Source organism: Globicephala melas, chromosome 7, assembly GCF_963455315.2.
Source record: "Globicephala melas chromosome 7, mGloMel1.2, whole genome shotgun sequence".
NCBI classification, from domain to species: domain Eukaryota; kingdom Metazoa; phylum Chordata; class Mammalia; order Artiodactyla; family Delphinidae; genus Globicephala; species Globicephala melas.
This window is the reverse complement of record NC_083320.1, coordinates 28,094,600-28,116,546: the sequence shown is the minus strand read 5'-3', so window position 1 is coordinate 28,116,546 and position 21,947 is coordinate 28,094,600. Positions and strand designations below refer to the sequence as shown.

Here is a 21,947-nt window from a genome sequence, read left to right as displayed (position 1 = left end):
TAAAATCAGGTCTTCTGAAACCAATAATTAACGTAGTACCCCTCTACCTGCCTGTTTCTTAAATTTGTAAATGTATGACGTGACTTCAAGTATTACGGGAAGGCTGCATACATGATTAAACTGGAATAGAGTATATTAAGTATCTGATAAGTATTCAATAAATATTAGCTTTGGATGTTTTTTAATGCAGCAGTTACTCGCCTACATCCAGTTTGGTTTTCCTAGTAATAACATGCAGAGGGCTTTTTCTTTTTCTTTTTTGCTAATGGTTATATTAGCAAAAAATCACAGTTCTTTGTTTTCCACTTATATAATTAACCTGAGTCCATAGCCCAAAGCCTAAAATCCATCAATCTATGAGAAAACAAAGACAACGAAAGCTCAACCATGAGCTTCCTTTTTCTATCATTTCAGTATGATACTCAGCCATCCTTCCACCACCAAGCTTTCACTGATTACCCTTATCGAGAAATAAGTTATCCAACTTTATTTCAATCTTTCCAACCATATTTATCATATCCTATCTTCTAGTCTTTCTTTAAAACATCACTTCCTGCCATATATTAAGTTATTTATGGATTTTTATATTCTCTATTATTTGACTGGACAATGTCTTAGATTCATTGTATTCCCCACAACATAGAGTTTTAACAGCTTTTAAAATAATGTTTATTGATTATTATGGTTATAAACAATTACTATATACTTATTGTTAAACATTTTGAAAATACATAAAGTATAAAAGGGAAAATAAACAATGCCTATTCATCCTCCAATGAGAAAAAAGCACTGCCCCATTTTGGCCCTTTCAGTCCCTTTCCTTATGTAGGTAGATCTTTCTGGTTTTTTAAACATAGTTGAGAGTTAACTGCACATACAGTTCTCTAGCCTATCTCCCCCCATTTAGCAAAAATTGATAAATACCTTTCCACACTGTTAAAACTCTTCATAAACATCCTTTTACAAATCTGTATAAAACCATGTCTTTTGATGATAGCATAATTTATTTAAACTGTTCCCCTCTTGTTGGGCATTTAGACTATTGCCAATATCTGACTTTTCTAACCAAAGCCATATTAAGCACTTGTGAACATTAACTTTTAAAATATTTCTCATAAGTTCCTTTGGACAGACTGCTAGGAGTGGAACTACTGGATCGAGGAGTGGACACATTTAGTGAGACTTTTCGTACATTCAGCCAATGAGTTTTTCAGAAAGCTTTCACATCTGCGCACCCCTCACAGCATCTAAGAGTGTCTGCTCTGCTACCCACTACCTGATGTGGAGAATTAGAATTTTTTTAAATCTATGTAAATTTGAGAGCTGGAAAAATGGTCCCTTGCTGTTGTTTCAATTTCATTTCTTTGATTAATGGAAAGAGAATGCATTTTCACATGACTGTTAGCCATTTAGTTTTCTCTTGTATGGCTAGTCTGTTCCTGTCATATTAGTTTTCTTTTGCCGTGTAACAAATTCCCACAAGCTTAGTACCTCAAAACAATACCCATTTCTTTTTTTTTTTTTATAAATTTATTTATTTTATTTAATTTATTTTTGGCTGCATTGGGTCTTCGTTGCCGCACATGGGCTTTCTCTAGTTGCGGCGAGTCGGGGCTACTGTTCGTTGAAGAACACCCATTTCTTACTTCGCAATTCTGAAGGTCAGAGTCTGGGTGGGGTTGTATGGGTTCTCTGCTCAGGCTCTCTTTCACAAGGCAGAAATCAAGGCGTTGGCTAGGCTGTGCTCTTAACTAAAGGTTCTGGTAAAGAATCCAGTTCTGAGCTCATTCAGTTTGTTGACCCTCGGTCTGAGGTTCCAGTTTCCACACTGGGTCACCCTCAGCAATTCTAGGGCTCCCGCATTTCTCAAGGCTGTCCCCATGCCTTCTCAAGTGTCACCTCCATCTTCAAAACAGCAACAGCATGTTCAGTTCTTCTCAGGCTTCAGGTCTCTCTGATTTCCCCAGCCAGAGAATGCTCTCCTCTTTTACAGGCCTCTTTGATTAGATTTGGCCCACCAGCTAATTTCCCCATTTTAAATTCAACTGTGCCATATAAAGAAACATGATCAAGGAAGTGATACTGCATCATACTTACGGGTTCTGGGGATGAGGGTATGCAATCTTGGTGGAGGGGCATTTTCAGAACTGTGCTTGCCATAGGGTATTAGATGTTGTTTCTTATCATTTGTTTGTGCTCTTTATGATGTCTTAATTTCATGAATTTACCAAATAAGTGAATCTTACTGATGACTGCCAGAAGTTGCATTTTCACAATGGCAAAGACAACTAAGGATGGGGCTGCTGCGTGCTAATAACGATTCTGAACACAGTCGGCCCTCCGTACCCTTGGGTTCCACATCCTCAAATTTAACCAACCACAGAAAATATTTGGGGGAAAAAAACTCCAGAAAGCTCCAAAAAGCAAAACTTGAATTTTGCTGGGCACTGGGCAACTATTTACATAGAATTTACAATTCTTGACATAGAATTTACATTATATGAGGTATTATAAGTAATCTAGAGATGATTTAAATTATACCAGGGGATGTGCGTAGCAGAGGTTATATGCAAGCACTACGCCATTTTATAAGGGACTTGAGCATTGTTGAATTTTGGTATCTGGAACAAATTGGAACAAATTCCCCTATGATTGTATATGACTTTGCTAACATTGGTATTTTAAAAAGATTTAATTGTGGGGAAAAGTACATTACATAAAATTCACTATCTTAACTTTTTAAGTGTACAGTTCCAAACTATTAAGTACATTCATATTGTTGTGCGACTAATCTCTAGAATGTTTCATCTTGCAAAACGGAAACTCTATACCCATTAAACAACTCTCCATTTCGCCCCTCCCCCAGCTCCTGGCAACCACCATTTTACTTTCAACATTGGTATATCTCTATTTTATGTATTTATTAACAAACATGTATATCACAATTACTACATGCACTGTTCTAAGAACTTTAAAAATATTAACTCATTTAATCGTCATAACAACCCTATGAAATCAGTACTGTTATTATTTCCATACTACAGATTAAGAAATATAGCAAATAAACTGCCCAAGGTTACACAATAGGAAGTGACCAAGCAGGAATTCAAACCCAGAATGGCTTTATAGTTCTTGCTATGAACCATTACATTGTGAAAATACTCACTGAAAGACAAACTCATCAGGCATTAATATTATCTCCTTGATGTGCATGACTTTAAAACACTTTTCTATGAGCAATTTAATCTAATATTCTTCTAGTAACTAAAAGTTAGACTATGTGACCAAGGTGACACATGCCTACCGACCTTTTAGCCCAATTTTGGTTAAGGCATTTGTTTTTGAAGTTAATGAAACAAAATTTGCCTTATATCTTAAGGTTTGCCAATTATAATTTATGTGTGGTATTTTATAATAAAGTATCTTATGAATGAATACAAGTCATAATTCACTATGACTACTGAAATTATAATATTAAAGGAAAAAAACCCAGGTATTTCTCTTTTCCAAGAAGACAAAAACTTCCAAATTAGTTTACAACAGCATAGCTCAATCTCAGTTTAACCTAGTAAATTCAAATCTGTCCTGCTTTGCAAGCTATAACTCTAGACCAGTCTCAATTTGTCATTCATTTGTATATCTCAGTAGTAACACTTTATTTGAGGAGTGGGTCTGAAATGTCCTTATCTCGACCTTTTAGCTTAGTAATCCTTTCATGGAAGACCAAATCATGCTTGTCATCAGTCACATAGTGTCATTTACTGTATATTAAAAATGAACAAGGTCAACAGATGGAACAGTCGTTGTAGTCTGAAAGCCCCAGTTAGATGTGAGTTAAAAGCTCTGCTGAGGCTTGGTTTCTAAGACCCAGGAGGGGCGGCGGGGTACTAAAAACAACACACAGAACGGGATCAGCTATTTCAACTGCTTTCTACTTATATACCTGATTCATAAAAATAAACAGACAACGCATCATACAGTCTCCCCTCACCTATTATCCACTGCACTGCTGTGCAGTTTCCAGGATGAAATAGAAACCAGAGCATGGAAGAAACAGCAAAATCACCGCTACGCCAGGGAGCTTCTCGTATACTCACAATGCTGTCATCCCCACACCCTTCCCGCAGTGGCCAGTCCGGCAGCACAGAAGCAGGCAGATGCTCACCTGGCCTCCGGCTACTTCTCCCCCTTCACCTGCGGGGCCTGCAGCCTACTTCTGGCTGTGGTTCGGCTTTGGCAGCCAGCTCTCCTCACGGTCACGGCCCGTTCGGCCACCGACCATTCCGGCCCGGCTCTCTGTTTACAAGCGCTTCTTGCGGTCCCACACTTAAATGCTTCCTTCCAGCAGCTCAGGAAGCGAGACTCGGACACACAAGGTTCCAGGCCGCAAGGACTCGTCTTTCCTGCCTTAGGGATCCAGCGCCACTCAGGGCCTGCCCGCACCCTCCTGGCCTCCTTATCTCTTTGTTTTCCTACGCACAGTTTTCATCACACACTTTTTGAAAACAATGGTATGTGCCGCAGAGTCTCCTCACTGCTCCTCCCAACGCACAGATGGATGTTTGCAATTGGAAAATTTCACTTGAAACATGCCAGGGACCAGACTTGTTATTTAGCAGCTCCCTTGGCTAAGAGAATTAGAAAGAGAAGTTCTTTCTGAAAATAGAACTATTAGAACCTAGAGATTGCTTCACATTTCAGGTTTGGAGCTGCGATGAAAATCAATTTTCACTCCCCTTTCATGGTGTAGCCAGCAGGTTGAAAGAGGATGGTTTTGAGAGGAGGTCTTAACCCCCATTCGGATTCCCAGCAAAACAGAAAGTGTGTGTGTGTGTGTGTGTGTGTGTGTGTACGCGCACTGGTGGGCAACCTGAGTGCTCCTTTGTGAGACACTCCAACCCACCCCACAGTGACTTTGGCCACGTTGCAAGAGGATAGGGTGGTCTTGATCTCGGAGAGACAGCAGTGAATGGTCCTAAAGAGAGATCCTAGTTCCCTGCCCAGGAATTGAACCTGGGTAGCCTGGATGAAAACCAGGAATCCTAGCCAATAGACGTTGGGGGTGGCGGGCAGGGAGGGGAGGAGGGCTGTGCGCAACTTTTTGCTAAGATGAATCCCACTGCAGAAGCCTGTGGGTGTATGTCCACACTTATTATGGGGTGGCGCCCCCTCCCTTTTTGACCCTCAAGGAGCCTTTCTGCACATGCGCAGACAGGGAAGTGTTCCTTGACCTCAGGAGTGGTCGTCTTATCTCTTTACTTTAGCAGAGCTCAGCTTCTGCCACTACCTTTGCCCTTGGAGTGAGAACAAAGTTTCAATTTTACTCCACTTGACAAACACCAGCTGTCCAGCCCAAGGGCCCATCTGTCTCCTACCTCAGTCTGGCTGGAAGACCTTCCTTGAAGTCTCCTGCTTTATTCTCCATCATAGCACACTTAGCCATTTTCTCAATTTATAATTACCCATTTTTAAAATTTACCTGTTCTACTGGCTTCTCCACTCCCACTCCAGCCTCCCCTATAAACTCCCTGAGGGCAGAAACTGTTTTGGTTTCACTCACCACCACATAATAAGCACAAAACACAGTGTGTAATGTATATATGTTTGAATGAATGAATGAAGAAATGGACACACACAAAAAAATTGTCAAAGGAGGCCAGAGAAACAGCATGATAAGATTCGAAAAATCTGATTCCTGCACTCCCTTAAAGATTAATAAGAGAATCTTTAACCATTGAATTTTTTAAAATATCTCTTTTGGTTGATGTTTAGAGTTTAAATGTTTGTTTGAAAACTTATACTGCAATTCGAGATACATCTCTTGTTCCTTAAACATGCAGTGTTCTCTTTTGCCTCAGGACTTTTGACACTGGGTTTCCTCTGATGAGAGCTGTCACCCCTGCCCCATCCCTTTAGCCTGGCCAACTTCTTGCTTTTTAAGAAGCAAGTGGCATCACACCTCTCCTGGAAATCTCTGACAGAGAAACCGGATCCTTTAAACATGCCCAGAGGAACTCACATGTTCCTCTATAAATGCACTCATCACATTGTGCCAAATTCATCTATATACTCATTAGTCTTCCCAGGCCACTGATTCTCAAACTTCAGCATGTAATAGAATCTTCTAGAATAGTGCTTCTCAAACTTTAATGTGTGGGGATCCTGTTAAAATGCAGATCATGATTCAAGGGGTCTATGGTGGGGCCTTTGCACCTCTAGTGAACTCCCAGGTGATGCCACATTTTGAGAGTCAAGGCTCTTGGACGCATGTTAAAAATTCAAATTCTTGGGTCATGCACCCAGTCTGGGGTGGGGGGGCGGCCCGAGGGTGGGGGGAGATTGCCAATTATAGGGGAAATTGACGTCAGGTTGGCTCATGGGTTACCAGAGAAACCAGCAGAGGGGCACGCCCCTCACCACCCCTCGGATCAGAACAATCACCAGCTGGGACCTGGGGCAAGTGCACAGGAAGGTCAGTCATGTGAGCAGGGTGTAGGTGCAGCAGGCACTGGTCGAGCAGAGGGTATACAGAGAGCAAGAGAACAGCCATCTTGAGTGGCCCGACCAGACACCCGTAGATTCTCATTCTGGAGGTCTACAAAAAGTCCTGAATTCTGTTATTTTAGCAAGTGCCTCAAAGTGCTCCTTATTGGACTATTCTTTGAGAAAAACTATACCAGTCTATGGAGTTGGAGGGCAGGGCCAATGCTTTGTGATTTATTTCCCACCATGCATTAAGCACAGGGTCTGGCACATTAAACAGCCACATTTACAGAATGACTGGATTTACTCATTATCACTAATATAGATTCTCAGTGCGATCCCAGAAAAGGGATGAAAAGTCAAAGGCTGAGAACGATCTCAGCTGGGCAGTTGCTGGCTCTCAGGCCTCCATTTGGTCAGCAGGGGTCATTTTGCTCCTCTGAATTTAAATATTTAAATTCACATCTCTATTCAAAAGCCCCAGCTGCTTTTTTTTTTTTTATATAGACTTTATTTTGTAGAGAATGAGCAGAGAAGTACAGAGTTCCCAGATACCCGCTGCCCCAAAACACGCACAACCTCTCCCACTATCAACATCTTGCACTACGGTAATACATTTGTTACAGCTGATGACCCTATCTTGACACATCATTATTACCCCACATAGGTATACATAGGGCCACCTATGTATACCTTCTAGACCTTGCAGTTATACTGCCAATTAAATCCCTGTTTGCTAAAGGTGGTTTGCATTGGTCTCCGTCATTTACAACTGAAAGCATCCTAATACTCCACCATTCCAGACTTATCTCCAGAATACTTCTTTTCTCCCACTCTATACTCCAGACTTACATTTTTTTACCACTCCTGGATACTCTTCCATTCATTCCCATTATCCTGCTTTAGGATCCCCCATTATATCCCCTCTGCATCCCCTGAAGGGCAGGGAGCTTGCCTTATTCATCTTTGTATTCTCCACACCACTTACGGTACCTAGGAAATGATCTTAATAAATGTGCATTAAAACAAAGTGAAATACCAAATGACATGTAAGGAGATTTTATTATTGTATCTCTTCATTAAAATTTTTTCAACTTAGCTTTCCTTTATAAAATAATGGTCAAGTCCAGATCAATAAAGCAATACTGTCTTCCAAGAAATAAAACAAAAGTTGCATCAAAAAATATTTTAAACTTAATCAGAAAATGTTGGTTCTATTTATAGCCTAGAATTTGCAAGCCAAGTATACTTCACCCCATGTGCACAGATATGCCCAGGTAAAGATGATTGGGATACTCACTGAGAGCAATATCATAATATTTTTTTGTCTCATTAGGTAAATTAAAAGCGTTTGAGATGTAGAATACTAAAGTCATAAATGGAGCAGCTTAGAAGTACAACTGAGCTTGCTACTCAGCTGGGAGGCACCCGCAAAGGCATCCCATTGCTGAAATATTGAAACAGTTGCATACAAGCTGGTAACTAGCTTCTGTCCCTAAGCTTCCTAAGTGTCCCAAGTCTCTTTCCAAGGAATTCCCTCCTCACCCATCCTAAGATTCAACACCCAAAGGATTGATACCTGACCCTTCTCTTGCATGAGAGGCAGGGTTCTTTCTGATTAGCCAATGATCAGGCCATATAGGTTTTTGAGTCTTTTGCTATCACTTCTACAAGTAGGCAAACAGAAAAAAATAGTGAAAAGCCTTCAACGAAGCAAAATATTCAGTGATTCCCCACCCTATTACCACATACTATGTCTTTTTTAACCAGAAAGATCAAGAATAAGTGATAGACTCTTACCAAAAAAGTCTTTAATTGGGCAATTTGAATGTGCTTCATTTTAGTCATTCAACAAGCACATAGTACAGGAATTCAGTGTTCTCCGGGTAGGTGGTTCATGGGCTCATGGTGGCTTGTATGATGGTTAGTACCAACCAGAGGCCTCCATTAAGAGCTTACCTGTTGATGGAATGGTCCAGAAAGTTAAAACCTTGTAAAAGGAAAACTTCTTCAATCTTGACATGGGACAGAACCTTTTTGTATGATATATTCTAAACTTCCTTCTGGGAAAACCTAGCATTCCTGATAAAATGCCTAAGAAATCTGCAAAGTTAGGTAAACTTTAACAGCATTAGGAGCTGCAGGAGTTGCTGCCCTTCAACACCTGGCCTGAAAGCTATCTGAGAAGTTTTCTCCCTGGCTATAGTCCTCATTTTGCCCCAAATAAAACTTAACTTAACAAAAAAAAAAAAAAAAGAGTTGCAGGTTGAGTTCCCAGGAAGCAAACTCAGAGAGAGTTCAGCATGCAGGGAGTGCCCGTGGGATCAGCACGTGTGTATGGGAGGGGTGAGAGCCAAACTGGGCAGAGGGAAAGGTAGAGTTGTAAGGCCCAACAGCAGCCTTGCCACCCCCATGAAGACCTCTGAGACAGAGGGGCCTGTCAGAGGCTTTAGAATAGTCCTGAATCGGGCCAAGAACAAGTGGTGTGCTGGCAAATTGACTCTGAAAAAACAAAAGGCCTGATTTGTTACTGTCTGCCAATTTCCATGGTGTAAACACCACACAATGCCTAATTTCAAGTTCTGGATGTCGTGTCACTGAACATGGGGTTGGAGATGTGCACAGTCAGGTCTCAAGGGCCAGCAGAAGCTGGCTCCAGCACACCACTGGCCAAGACGGCCAGGTCTTTCCATGTCCACATCCATCAGTCAGTGGATGTGGGCTACTCTGAGAGGGAGCACGGTCTTAGGCAAGGTGGCCCTCTGCAGTTGATACAGTCCTTGGAGGGTTTGACCACTGAAGGCAATCTACTGCCACCACTTCCAGCAGCTGGGGCAATGAGTCCTTTTTTGATAGGGGATCTGGGCAGCCCATCACAGAGTCCACCGTACTTGCTCTGGGAAACAAGTCACCTGCCTACTCAACTGTCAGTCAAGAGTCTAGTCATCTTTAACCTCTAGATGGAAAGATGTCCAGCGGTCCAAAACAGTAAATACCCAACAAGTGATAAAGGCAGAAGAAATTCCAGAAGTTCAGAAGATTAGAGGGAGGATGGAGCCACTCAGACAGGCCTCTACAAAAAACCAAGGGCTTGAGCCTACCTTGAAGGATAAGTAGAATTGGGGTAGAAAAGCAAAGGAGACTGAATGGAAGCCGCCTTGTCTTGTAATTAGAATCCTGGCTCTGGCGCTTATTCATTCTCAGGTCTTCACAAATTATTTTACTTCTCTGTGCCTCAGTTTCCCCATAGGTAAAATGGGGATGGTGACAATAATAATAATGTAATAATAGCAATAATATTATCTACCTCAAAGCGTTTTGAATAAGTTAGTTTACAGTAAAAGTTTGTATTAGTGTTTGGCAATAAGTGAGCTGTTATTTCATGGAGCTAAATGTGAAGATATTACATTGCACAGTAGTGGGAAAAAAAAAAATTACACACACATATACATACATACAAAGTTCATTTCACCAGAACCGGGGAGCTGAGCAGGTATACCCTGATATTTACAAGAGCCAGGGCAAGAAAACAAATGGATGCCTTCAGTTTCCCAGCCCAGACCCTGTCCTGCACCACAAAGCCCCAAATATGTTCATGCAGACATCCCGGCTGCCATGCCTAACTTTATTGACAGCTTTCCCAGCCATAGTCACTCCTCAGGCTTTTGAGAACACCCTGGCAGCTGGATTAGCACCCAGGAAGCCCTGGGGAAAAAGCCTGTACAGCTCTAGAGATAGACTCTTGGCTTTGGTACAGGGAATTCTGATGCCCCGGCAACCTGGTCTAGAAGGAGGAAGCTCTAGGTAGTCACCTTCTTGTCCAGAAAGAGATGTAGCCAGAGGAGGACCTAAAGCACAGAGCCCAGGTCAGTAGCCCAGTTGCCCAGATCTAAGGGTAGTACTTGGTAGTTCTACTGGGGATCAACCCTTATAATGCAATATTCCATCTTTAGTACTTATGCAATTATGATAAAGTAATCATGTCGTAAAAGAGGCTTTGCTATACTAGAAAAGGCACTGGATTGGGGATCAGGACCTCTGAATTATGACCTAGCCACAAAGTCTAGGATGATGGATTATGTTTATTATACTCGTTATAACTCACAGCACCAAACACCATGATAGTGCACAGTAAGATCTAATGACAAATTTATATTTGTAATGTCGAAGACTATTGAGTTCCAGAATTCAATTTGGTTTTAAGAGTAATTTTTAAGGTTGTTTTTTGTTTGTTTGATAAATTTATTTATTTATGTTTGTCTGCGTTGCGTCTTAGTAGCTGCGCCCAGGCTTTCTTTAGTTATGTTAAGCGCAGGCGGATTCTTAACCACTGCACCACCAGGGAAGCCCAAGCTTGTTTTTTTAAAAAAACTCTAACCCAAGGTTCAAGCCTATCCCTAAGAGCTGGATCCCCTTTTCCTTTCTTATCTGTTCTAAAAGTTCTCTCTCCTTCCCCACACACCCACATGAACTTTCACACTATTCAGTCCTTTTCACCAGAATGGGAATCACTGATACAAAAGAGCCCCAAGGCCCAAAACGCTTTCTTCAGTTCCTGCAGGAGGAGTCCTTATTTCACACATTTTAACGAATTGTAATGCAAATGAAGCCATTACCCAACAGGTAGATTGTTAATGGTGCATGTACTAGAAACCAACATCTCTCAGATAGATATCACTTTGTAAATTCATGCTTTTGAAACTAAATAACATCAGAAATTAAATTATTCAGAAGGAACCCTACACATAAGCTGTTCACAGTCACTAAAATGAAAGGTAGATGTTAAAATGAATGAGAATGGAATGGAACATCCTCTTACTTTTTCCAAGCAGAATATTTCCTGGCCTGTGGTGCCTTTCTAGAACCCAGAATGAGAAAATAGCTTTTACCCTGTTGGCTGCAGTGTAATTGTTCTTTCCAGAAGTTGTCAAACAGGGTGTGTGTGTGTGTGTGTGTGTGTGTGTGCTGGGGACGCTTTGTGAGACTCGCTGAGCTGCGCATAACTCACTCCCATGTATTTGTGTAACTGGAGTCATCCCACTTTGTTATGCTGGCCTGTTTTCACACTCTGTTCAAAAACTTGAATTAGACCATTCTGGAACCCCTGAAAAAGTCCTGTAGGCAAAGAGCAGGTTCCAGCCAGAGTTGACTCACTTCTGTGTATCTGAATGCTGTTGTACACATTTTTATTACAAAGTTGCTCATGACTGAACTTCTTTATACTTTCACGTGGGAGCATTTGACCCTTCCCAAATAAATGAAACTTGCCCTTTTTCCACATGCTCTGCCCAGGACATAATTTGTTTTTAAATATAACTACATGGTTGTGAAATAAAATTCATATTTTATGGCAAGACAAGAAAAATTTAAACAAAAAAAATTCTTCTCTGCCTTTTGGCCTCCCCTCTCCCCCACTGTGCATTATGTATCCGCATCACGCATCGACCAAACCTCCCCCATGGGCAGGAATACCTGCTCAACCATAAAGAGCAACATTCTGCCAGCATCAACAAGACAACTCCTGAAAGAGAACATTCCTTCCTGATCTTGTAAGTGGTCACATGACCCCCCACAATGATGCTTAAATCTAGATTATGTGAACTGTCAATAACACGCCTTTTGATGTACAGCCCTCTGTCTCAAAAATCTTACTGTGCCTTTACTTCTAACGGGGGTGGGGAACAGTTCTCGGAGATATCGGAGATGCTCTTCTTGGGTTATAATCCTCAAATTTGGCTTGAATAAAATTTTCCATTTCTTTCTTAGATCGACTGATTAATTTTTTTCAACATTGTTAGAAAAAAGAGTTGCAAGCATCAGGAGAGAGGGCCCTCCTATTAGTTTTGTCTTCTACTCTTTTTCTTCCACAATTATAAAGCTTTTCAGCTTTGAACAGTAGACGTGTATTGGGGTGACTATATTCTTTGCATGATTGTGGTTCAGGACTTGAAGTTTTTAGAGGGCAGAGATAAGTTGAAAATCACATCCCACAGAGAAGTGCTTAGTAAATAAGAATGACAGGCATCTTCTGCAACCATTTGAGGGGGTCCCTTGCCATTTTCAGGAATAGATTTTCACCCAGTAGATGACCTAGTAAACACAGTGATACCTTTGATTCCTGGGAGGGATGGGTTTATAAAGGAAGGGAGGAAAAGAGGAAGGAAGCAACATTTAAACCTGATCTCTACCCTGAGCTCCTCAACACACACACTCACACATACACACTCACTCACTCATTGGCACACAGAGTTTGCTATTCTTCAGCTAATGGGATTGGCACCGCTTAAAGCAGATTGCTAGGTCATTGTCTGCGACCACCGCAAGAGAAACATTATTTAAAGGCCATTCAGACCCTAAAAGAAGCGGCTGAGCAGAGCAATTATCGGAGACTCTCCATTAACTAGGGCATCCTTGCTCTTTGTCTGAGTTGGTTTAATAAGGCCCGCTAATGGAGCTGTGCGGGAGGGGGCCTGCTAATGGTTCTAGAAAAGCCCCTTCTTGGCCCCTTTATTTCTGGGGACCGTCTTTAGAGATGCTGACAGTAAAGCCATACTGCAAAATGACCTTCGCAAAAACTTGGTGTGGACCCCTCCTGCTCAGGACTCCGGTTTTCAAAACGAGGAAACATCTTTGTCTTTTTCTTTTTTATTCCAAGGTGATTTTCCCTCATTTCCTCTTACTGGTTTGTGGCCGTTTGGGTTTTGGGAAACTTGTCATTGAAAACAGCAGCACTCAGTGAGAATAAAGCAGAATGACACCCCAAGCAATTCCCCCTTTAGCTCTCCGCTTCTACTCATCTTCCAGGGGTCTACTTCTCCAGAAAAATCACTTATCCTATTACTCCTTTTAAGTCTGTCGGGCACTTACATTTCAAACTTAGGATGGCCCCCTGGATTCAAACTGCCGTATTATAATTAGCCAGCTTTATCAGCCTCCCAATTCTTTCTCCCTACAGCGGCCAGAGCAACTCTTTCAAAACAGAAATCTAAACACCTCAGTGGCTTCCTATTATGCGTAAGAATTCTTGATATTATCTATGAGACTCAGCATGGTTTGGACCTTTCTTCCTCTCTAGCAACGTCTTGCATCATGCTTCTTTCAGCTATTCGATCCGGCCACTGGGATCTTTTCCAGTGATTATGTCCTGCTCATTCCTGCCACAGGTCCTTTGTACCTCTTTCTGCCCAGTGAACTTTTTGCCTCTTATCCTCCATTCATCCTTCAGCTCTCAGCTCAGTAGTCAGATCTTCAGGAAAGTCTTCCCTTACTACCCTTTCTAGGTCGACAACTTTTTTTTAAACGCTTATTAATTTATTTATTTTGGCTGCGCCGAGTCTTAGTTGCAGCACGCGGCATCTTCGTTGAGGCATGCGGGATCTTTTTAGTTGTGACATGTGGGCTTCTTAGTTGCAACATGCGAACTCTTAGTTGCGGCATGCATGTGGGATCTAGCTCCCGACCAGGGACCAAACCTGGGCCCCCTGCATTGGGAGCGTGGAGTCTTACCCACTGGACCACCAGGGAAGTCCTGACAACTTCTATTTAATGCATTTATAACAACATATACTACTCCTTCACAGCACTTACTGTAATTAAACTTTTACATTTATTTGAATGGCTTACGTTATTTATAGTTACCTCCTCATGAGACTGTAAATGTCATGAGAATAATAAGCTCTATAAGCAATAACTATGTCTGGTTTTGTATATCATTATATCCTCAGTGCTGAGAACAATGTCTATGACCTGAGTGCCTGCCTATTTTCAATTTTTCAAACAAAGTTTGTTGCCTTAGAGGTTCCCATGACTATTATCTTTGAGAATTACCAATATCCCATATTTTCCCATATCAGTATAGAGGCCTGTGCTCCTTTCCTATGAGATTAAAGACTAATTTTCCAGTTTCAGGGGTAGAACTAAAAGCACATTCTTATTCCCCTAATGAGTGGATCTTTATGCAGTAGCATAGATTCACAAGGCACAGATAAACACACACAAGATTTAATGATGCCTCCTGTCTCATCAAGACCCAGTGGGAAAGAGAATACGGTGTATAGCCAAAGAGGGGAGTCAAGGATTAGAGATTCTCAGCACTCCAGACATACTGGGACAGAGATGGGATGGGTGGGTAGGATTGTTCCAATTGTCTTTGGTCCCCATGAAAACTGGGGACTTTCTCTACTGGTTGGAGAAAGAAGGGTGGACCTCGGCAGATGCAGAGTAGCAGCACGGATTGGGTGTGTATTCTGTTGCTTGGGCTGTTCTGCAGAGATGGCCACCAAGGCTGCCCTATATGGGGCCAGCTGAGTGTCCCTTGACTTGCACTGAGTGGCATCAGACATTCAAAGAGTGGGCTGACCAAGCCCATCAGTCCTTTTAAAAACTTAGGCTAGAAGTCAATCTCACACTTGCATTTTTCACACTTAGTTCTAGCCACCTAAATTCAGACTGCTCTATTATATTCAAGTTGCATCAGCCAGACTTGGGATTCCACTAATTAAGAACAGTTTGGTAATTAAAGAAAGAAAGTCATACTATAAAGTTGTGTTTTCAGAGAATCTGAGGCTCCCTAAAGAAACTGTCCCCTTGAGGATGGCATGTCTGTTGTCCCTTAACCTATGTAAATTCACATGGTCACATGCATGGATCCCAGATGCATTCAAGTTCAGAACCAGGATCAGAAAGTTTTCTGGACCTGGTAATAGTGCAAATTGTTACATAATCTCTACCCCTGACTAAATTACTGAGAAAACCTGCAGACCTCCAAGCCTCAGTTAACATGTATCCTATGAACAGCTCTTGGCTCTCAAGCTGCAGAGGACACAGAAGAGAGTAACACAAGGTGCCCCCTATTACAGAGAACTGACAATCTATAGAAAAAGGTACATGCTCTATAAAATAAATGGGGCAAGAGATATAATGAGTCCTAAGTTGTTGGGTTCTAGTCTAGTGTCTCTATAAATGTGGTCCACAACCTGTAGCATCAACATCACTTGGGAGTATCGTTAGAAATGCAGACTTGGGGGCCCTACCACGGTCCCACTGACTTGGAATCTCTGGGGGTGGGGAAACAGCAGGTTGACAATCTCTCCAGCGGATTCTTAAACACACTGAAATTTGAAAGGCATTATAAAAGTTGGGGAAAGTAGTCTGAATGAACTGAGAGCTGGGGGAAGAGTTTCAAGGAAACCCTTGAATTCAAGGGCCATCCTTGAAGGTCAGGTGAGTAGAATTTGGAATAATTAAGGGCTCAGGGGAGGGCATTCCAGGCAGAAGGAGGGGAAAATGAGCATGGCATGGAAGGGGTTGATTGAAGCCGAAGGTCTGGGGGTGGTATGGAGGCAAAGCCAGATCTTGTAAGGAAGTGAGTTTTAGAAAACATGTTACGCATAAAATACGAATATATGTATGCATATATATTCACATCTAGTTTTTTTCTCATTTCAAAGGTAATATATATTTTTTGAATAAAACGTAAGACATTAGAGAAGCATGTAACATAGAAAAAATAGAATGTTTCCCCATGACCTCTTCAAAAGGAAAAAAAAGGTAACATTTTGATGTAGATTCCCTTAGAATTTTTTCTATGCATACTCTAATCATCTCTCCCCCACACAAAAAACAACAAAGTCTCCTCTGTTCACAGCTATGCAACTTCCTTTGCTCACTTCACAACACAATTCTCCATATCTGTGTCAGTCTTTCTCTGTTAGTCCTAAAGATCTACCTCATTCTTTCAAATGGTCCCATAGTATTCACTGTATAATGAGGTAGCAATGAAGCACCATGCTTTGTCACTGTTGGTTCTTATGCTGGGAATAATCTGATGAGGGGGTGTTTTAGAATATAGTTGTGAAGATGGCTATGCTATGTGATGTGCTCAAGCTTTTAGAAGATCAGCTGGCGTGGAGGCCTGGGTGTCCAAAGCCAGCTCTTTACTGGAGTAATCATAGTCTACTATATCTATATATCTACATCTATATCTGTTTGTATATGTATGTATATACCTTATACATATATGTACATGATATTTATATCTATTCTGTATCAATATATGTATATCTTATATATATGTACATCTATGTATCCATGTATATCTTATATGTATGTGTATACATATACGTATTGTATATGTATATCTATCTAGCGTTAAATTCCACATAAAAGCAAAATGGGGACCCTTACCCAGGGTTTTTTTTCATTTCTTTTTATGGCTGAGTAATATTCCATTGTATATATGTGCTACATCTTCTTTATCCATTCATCTGTTGATGGACACTTAGGTTGCTTCCATGTCCTGGCTATTGTAAATAGAGCTGCAATGAACATTGTGGTACATGGCTCTTTTTGAATTACGGTTTTCTCAGGGTATATGCCCAGTAGTAGTGGGATTGCTGGGTTGTATGGTAGTTCTATTTTTAGTTTTTTAAAGAACCTTCATACTGTTCTCCAGAGTGGCTGTATCAATTTACATTCCTACCAACAGTGCAAGAGGGCTCCCTTTTCTCCACACCCTCTCCAGCATTTATTGTTTGTAGATTTTTTGGTGATGGCCATTCTGACTGGTGTGAGGTGATACCTCATTGTAGTTTTGATTTGCATTTCTCTAATGATTAGTGATGTTGAGCATTCTTTCATGTGTTTGTTGGCAATCTCTATATCTTCTTGGGAGAAATGTCTATTTAGGTCTTTTGCCCATTTTGGATTGGGTTGTTTGTTTTTTTGATATTGAGCTGCATGAGCTGCTTGTATATTTTGGAGATTAATCCTTTGTCAGTTGCTTCATTTGCAAATATTTTCTCCCATTCTGAGGGTTGCCTTTTCATCTTGTTTATGGTTTCCTTTGCTCTACAAAAGCTTTTGTTTCATTAGGTCCCGTTTGTTTATTTTTGTTTTTGTTTCCACCTCTCTAGGAAGTGGGTCAAAAAGGATCTTGCTGTGATTTATGTCATACAGTGTTCTGCCCATGTTTTCCTCTAAGAGTTTGATAGTGTTTGGCCTTACATTTAGGTCTTTAATCCATTTTGAGTTTATTTTTGTGTTTGGTGTTAGGGAGTGTGCTAATTTCATTCTTTTACATGTAGCTGTCCAGTTTTCCCAGTACCACTTATTGAAGAGGCTGTCTTTTCTCCATGATATATTCTTGCCTCCTTTATCAAAGATAAGGTGCCTGTATGTGTGTGGGTTTATCTCTGGGCTTTGTATCCTGTTCCATTGATCTATATTTCTGTTTTTTTGTGCCAGTACCATACTGTCTTGATTACTGTAGCTTTGTAGTATGAAGTCAGAGGGCCTGATTCCTCCAGCTCCGTTTTTCTTTCTCAAGATTGTTTTGGCTATTTGGGGTCTTTTGTGTTTCCATACAAATTGAGAAATTTTTTGTTCTAGTTCTGTGAAAAATGCCATTGGTAGTTTGATAAGGATTGCATTGAATCTGTAGATCACCCAGAGTTTTTGAGAAGGGTCTTTTTAAGAAAGACCATTCTCAGCTCCACAAATTTGTCTCCAACAAGTGGTGGTTTCTTTAGCTTGGCGGTGGAGACTTTTTGCCCCCGCCCGCTCCCCCCCTAGAAGTTTGGAAGTCTTTACAATCAGAAACTTCTTTCACTCTTTATTGCTGCAGCATGTGAGACTTTTCTTCTAGCATCTTTTTTCCTGAGTTCATCCTTCATGCCATTTTCCGAGGTGGGAGACATTAAGAAAACATATCTGATCATGCAAATTTTCACCAAAAAATATGTTCTTCACTTCACAACAAGAAAACAAGGGCAAAACAAGAAAACAAGGGCCTAATACTGAAAGGGAAAGCCCTAGACTGGATGAAATGAAGAACTTCCTCAATGTTAGGGAGCTCTAGCATTAAAAACACCATCCAAAGAATGACCATTGCTTCTCTCCTTCCTCCCACAAGTTGCTTTGCAGGTGGGACCAATGACTCATAAGTGAATGGCAAGTAATAAATAGTGCTACCGGGGCCACAGCTGCTTTTAACTCTAGGCAAATTCAAGAACTTGAAAGACAGGTGGACAGAAAAAGGGATGTCAGTATTTACCTTTGCAGCAGACTGCTTCTGGATTTAATAGTCTTTAGAACTTATACTCATGGTGATTGAATAAGGTAATATACTGCTTTATTTTTTCTTGGTCACAGAAAAGGAAAGTAACAAGGGGAAAAATACTAAAATACAAAATATATTAAATTTTTTTTAAAGTAGAAACATGAAGTATTGTGACCCAGAGCAATTCTAATTTCTACTACAACAGAATTAAGCATCTTTCAAAAAATGGTTTGTTTATGAATATGCTGGGAAGAATCTGATGAGGGGGTGTTTTAGAATATAGTTGTGAAGATGGCTATGGTTGTTTTTTTTGTGGGGGAGAGATGATTAGAGTATGCATAGAAAAAATTCTAAGGGAATCTACATCAAAATGTTACCTTTTTTTTCCTTTTGAAGAGGTCATGGGGAAACATTCTATTTTTTCTATGTTACATGCTTCTCTAAAAATGGATGGTCCATTCAGATTATTATAACAAAATGTCACAGAGTAAGTAGCTTTCAAACAACAGAAATTTGTTTCTTACCATTCTGGAGGCTGGGAAGTCCAAGATCTTGGCACCCTCAGATTTGGAGTCTGGTTAGGTCCACTTCCTCATAGAAGGCAACTTCTCCCTGTGTCCTCACATGGTGGAAGGGGCAAGGGAGCTCTCTCGGGTCTCTTTTATAAGGGCACTAATCCCCTCACTCATGGAAGCTCCACCCTCATGACCTAATTACCTCCCAAAGGCCCCACCTCATAAGACCTTCATCTTTGAGGTTAGGATTTCAACATATGAACTTTAGGGGACGTACACATTCAGAACATAGCATGGATTTTTCTCCTGTTATAGCACTGGAACTATGTATTAAAATTATAGTGATTCTTAACCACAGGTTTCTCCTTTTGGGAAATTCAACTATACCCCAAGTTTGTTTATTTCAGTACTTTTATAGCAACAAAAGAATTTAATAGCTAGCCCTTAATCTCCAGAGGGTTTACCTAAATGATATCCATTCTTCCCTGTCAAAAAAAAGCCCAGTTTTATTTGGGATGGCAATGAGCCCAGTTAAAAACAAAAACAAAACCAAACACTTTATTTCCCACTCTTTCTTGCAATTAGGATAACGAGTTCTGGCCAATGAGATGTAAGCAGAAATCTGACGAATGAGGCTTCTAGGAAAGCTACTGTTTTCCTCATTAAAAAAAAAAAGACAGATTGGCTTGTTATGAGCATTTTGCCTGTGCTTTTCCTGCTGCACATTGAGGGGAATGTCAGCGCAGGATCTTGAGGTTTAGAAGCTACTTGTTGAACTTAAGGGAAAAAGACAGAAGTGAAGGATGTTGACACAAAAAACTAGAGGGAGCATGCATCACTGATGGCAACACGGAGATACTCTACAGCCGTGCACTGTCCATTACGAGAAAAAAATATTCCCCTCACTTGCTTAAACCACTGTACTGGCTTCCTGATACATGGAGTGAGGGCATAATGCTAACTGATTAAACCACAGTCCTTTCTTTGGAGGATAATTTGGAAAAGAGAGACCTAGGGCCTGGCATTCAGTTTTACCCCCAGATTTACAGAATTATTAAAACCAGCGGTCGCCCAAGGGCAGAGCAGTGGGAGCATAATGAAACCAACAAAAAGTTGTCTGCTTTTTATTATCACCATGTTCCAGCAAATGTTACAGCCAGTGATAAAATACTCCTCCCTGAAAAATATCTTCGGCCTAAATCCTAAACAATTGCTGAGGTTCCTGAATTTTAATAAGACACATATAGACATCAACTTAGCACATTTTATGACTTGTCCTTTAGTAAACGTTGTATTCTACATGGGCAACAATTACAAGAATTCTTAGTTATATACTGGGCTTCCAACACACGGACACACACAAGCTCATTGAAAGGTAACTTTATAACGGTTCAGGATTTTTCCAACTCACTTTAGGGACCGAGTTTGTGTTTCCAACCCCTGTGGTACCACAAATGCCTGTGTTTAAGCAGTACATTTGACATAAGTATCACGGTGATTGCAAAGACGAAGAATCAGAACATGGGTTGACTTCTGTCATTCTTTGTGACTATTTGAACTTTTGGTATTTAAAATAGAAAGGAGTGAAACAGTGCAAACTGCAAGGTGAATATTTCTGATTGGCAAGTGCAAAATTTAGTTTATACATGAAATGTTTTACTGAATTCTAATATTATCTTTAAAATAAAACTTTCTTCTTGTTTTTAACCTTGTTAGTCTTTTGCAATTATTATTAAATTGTAATGGGTTTTTTGTCTTCATTATATATATTTTATTCATAATTTTGTTTATGCGTTTATTTTAGTATCTTTTATGGTTCTGGTAGTATAAGTTATATCCTTTATAAAAGCCTTGCAATATTCTTACTAGAAGTCAAGATAAAACAATACCAAATCAAACTAGCCAAGGATCTAAGTTATCCATCTACTGAGTTTTAGTAAAAATACAGGATTAGGATTATTTTCCTTTGGAGAGTCAAACCTGAGACACTTGCCATCAGACTGACATTAAATTGTAATGTTTTAATTCATTACTGTGACTCACCAATATGTAGGTACAAGTTATTTCCTTTTTTGACCAAAAACACACATCATTGTAATTTAAAAATATTAATCCATATTTCTCTTTTTTTGTAATGTAATTTTTTTTTTTTTCTTTTTTTTTGCGGTACGCGGGCCTTTCAGTGTTGTGGCCTCTCCCGTTGCGGAGCACGGGCTCCGGACGCGCAGGCTCAGCGGCCATGGCTCACGGGCCCAGCTGCTTCGCGGGATATGGGATCTTCCCGGATCGGGGCACGAACCTGTGTCCTCTGCATCGGCAAGCAGACTCTCAACCACTGTGCCACCAGGGAAGCCCGCTATTCCCTTTTTCTAATGACTCATAACCTTTCCCTTTTAAAAAGTCCATTTGGGACCTACTAAGGCTATCAGTTCCCTGAAGTTTTCAGTAGTCTACAGTGGATCAATTCCTGGAGCAAGCTCTTCTCAGGAGGCTCCTAGAAGTTGCTTCCTTTCTCCTATTCTGCAAAAGGTTTTTCCTAGGCTGTTGTGTTTTATTCTCCTTACTCGTCCTTGAATAAGGTAAGCTATGCTCAGACTGAAGCTTTATCACCAGACATGTTTTTGAATTAATTCCTTGTCAAGCGGAATAAAGCTGAATCCTCTTCTCAGACACATCTGGGGCAGAGGTCTCACTCACAGCTCTCACATTAGTTCCAGGGTTTTGCCTGCTTCCACCTGTGCTCTCCTGCAGCAACATCTCTCACTGGTGCTCCCTTCTTCTTCTTCTTTTTTCTTTTTGGCCACCCGGTGCAGCCTGTGGAACTTCCCTGACCGGGGAGGGAACCCGTGCCCCCTGCAGTGGAAGCACGGACTCTTAACCAGTGGACAGCC

At 40.8% G+C, this 21,947-nt stretch overlaps 1 protein-coding gene across 2 annotated transcripts in view; it reads right to left on the bottom strand.

The window, feature by feature from the left end:
- PLEKHM3 (pleckstrin homology domain containing M3) overlaps window positions 1-4,376 on the bottom strand; it is a 187,623-nt gene extending 183,247 nt beyond the window's left edge. Inside the window, exon 1 of one of the 2 annotated variants that reach the window (XM_030853453.2) lies at window positions 4,166-4,376. The gene's annotated coding sequence lies outside the window, so the exon portion shown is untranslated. Of the gene's footprint in view, window positions 1-3,991; window positions 4,142-4,165 lie in introns of those variants that run through there. The other variant, XM_030853476.2, reaches the window with a different exon arrangement.
- Between the last annotated feature and the right edge of the window lie 17,571 nt (window positions 4,377-21,947).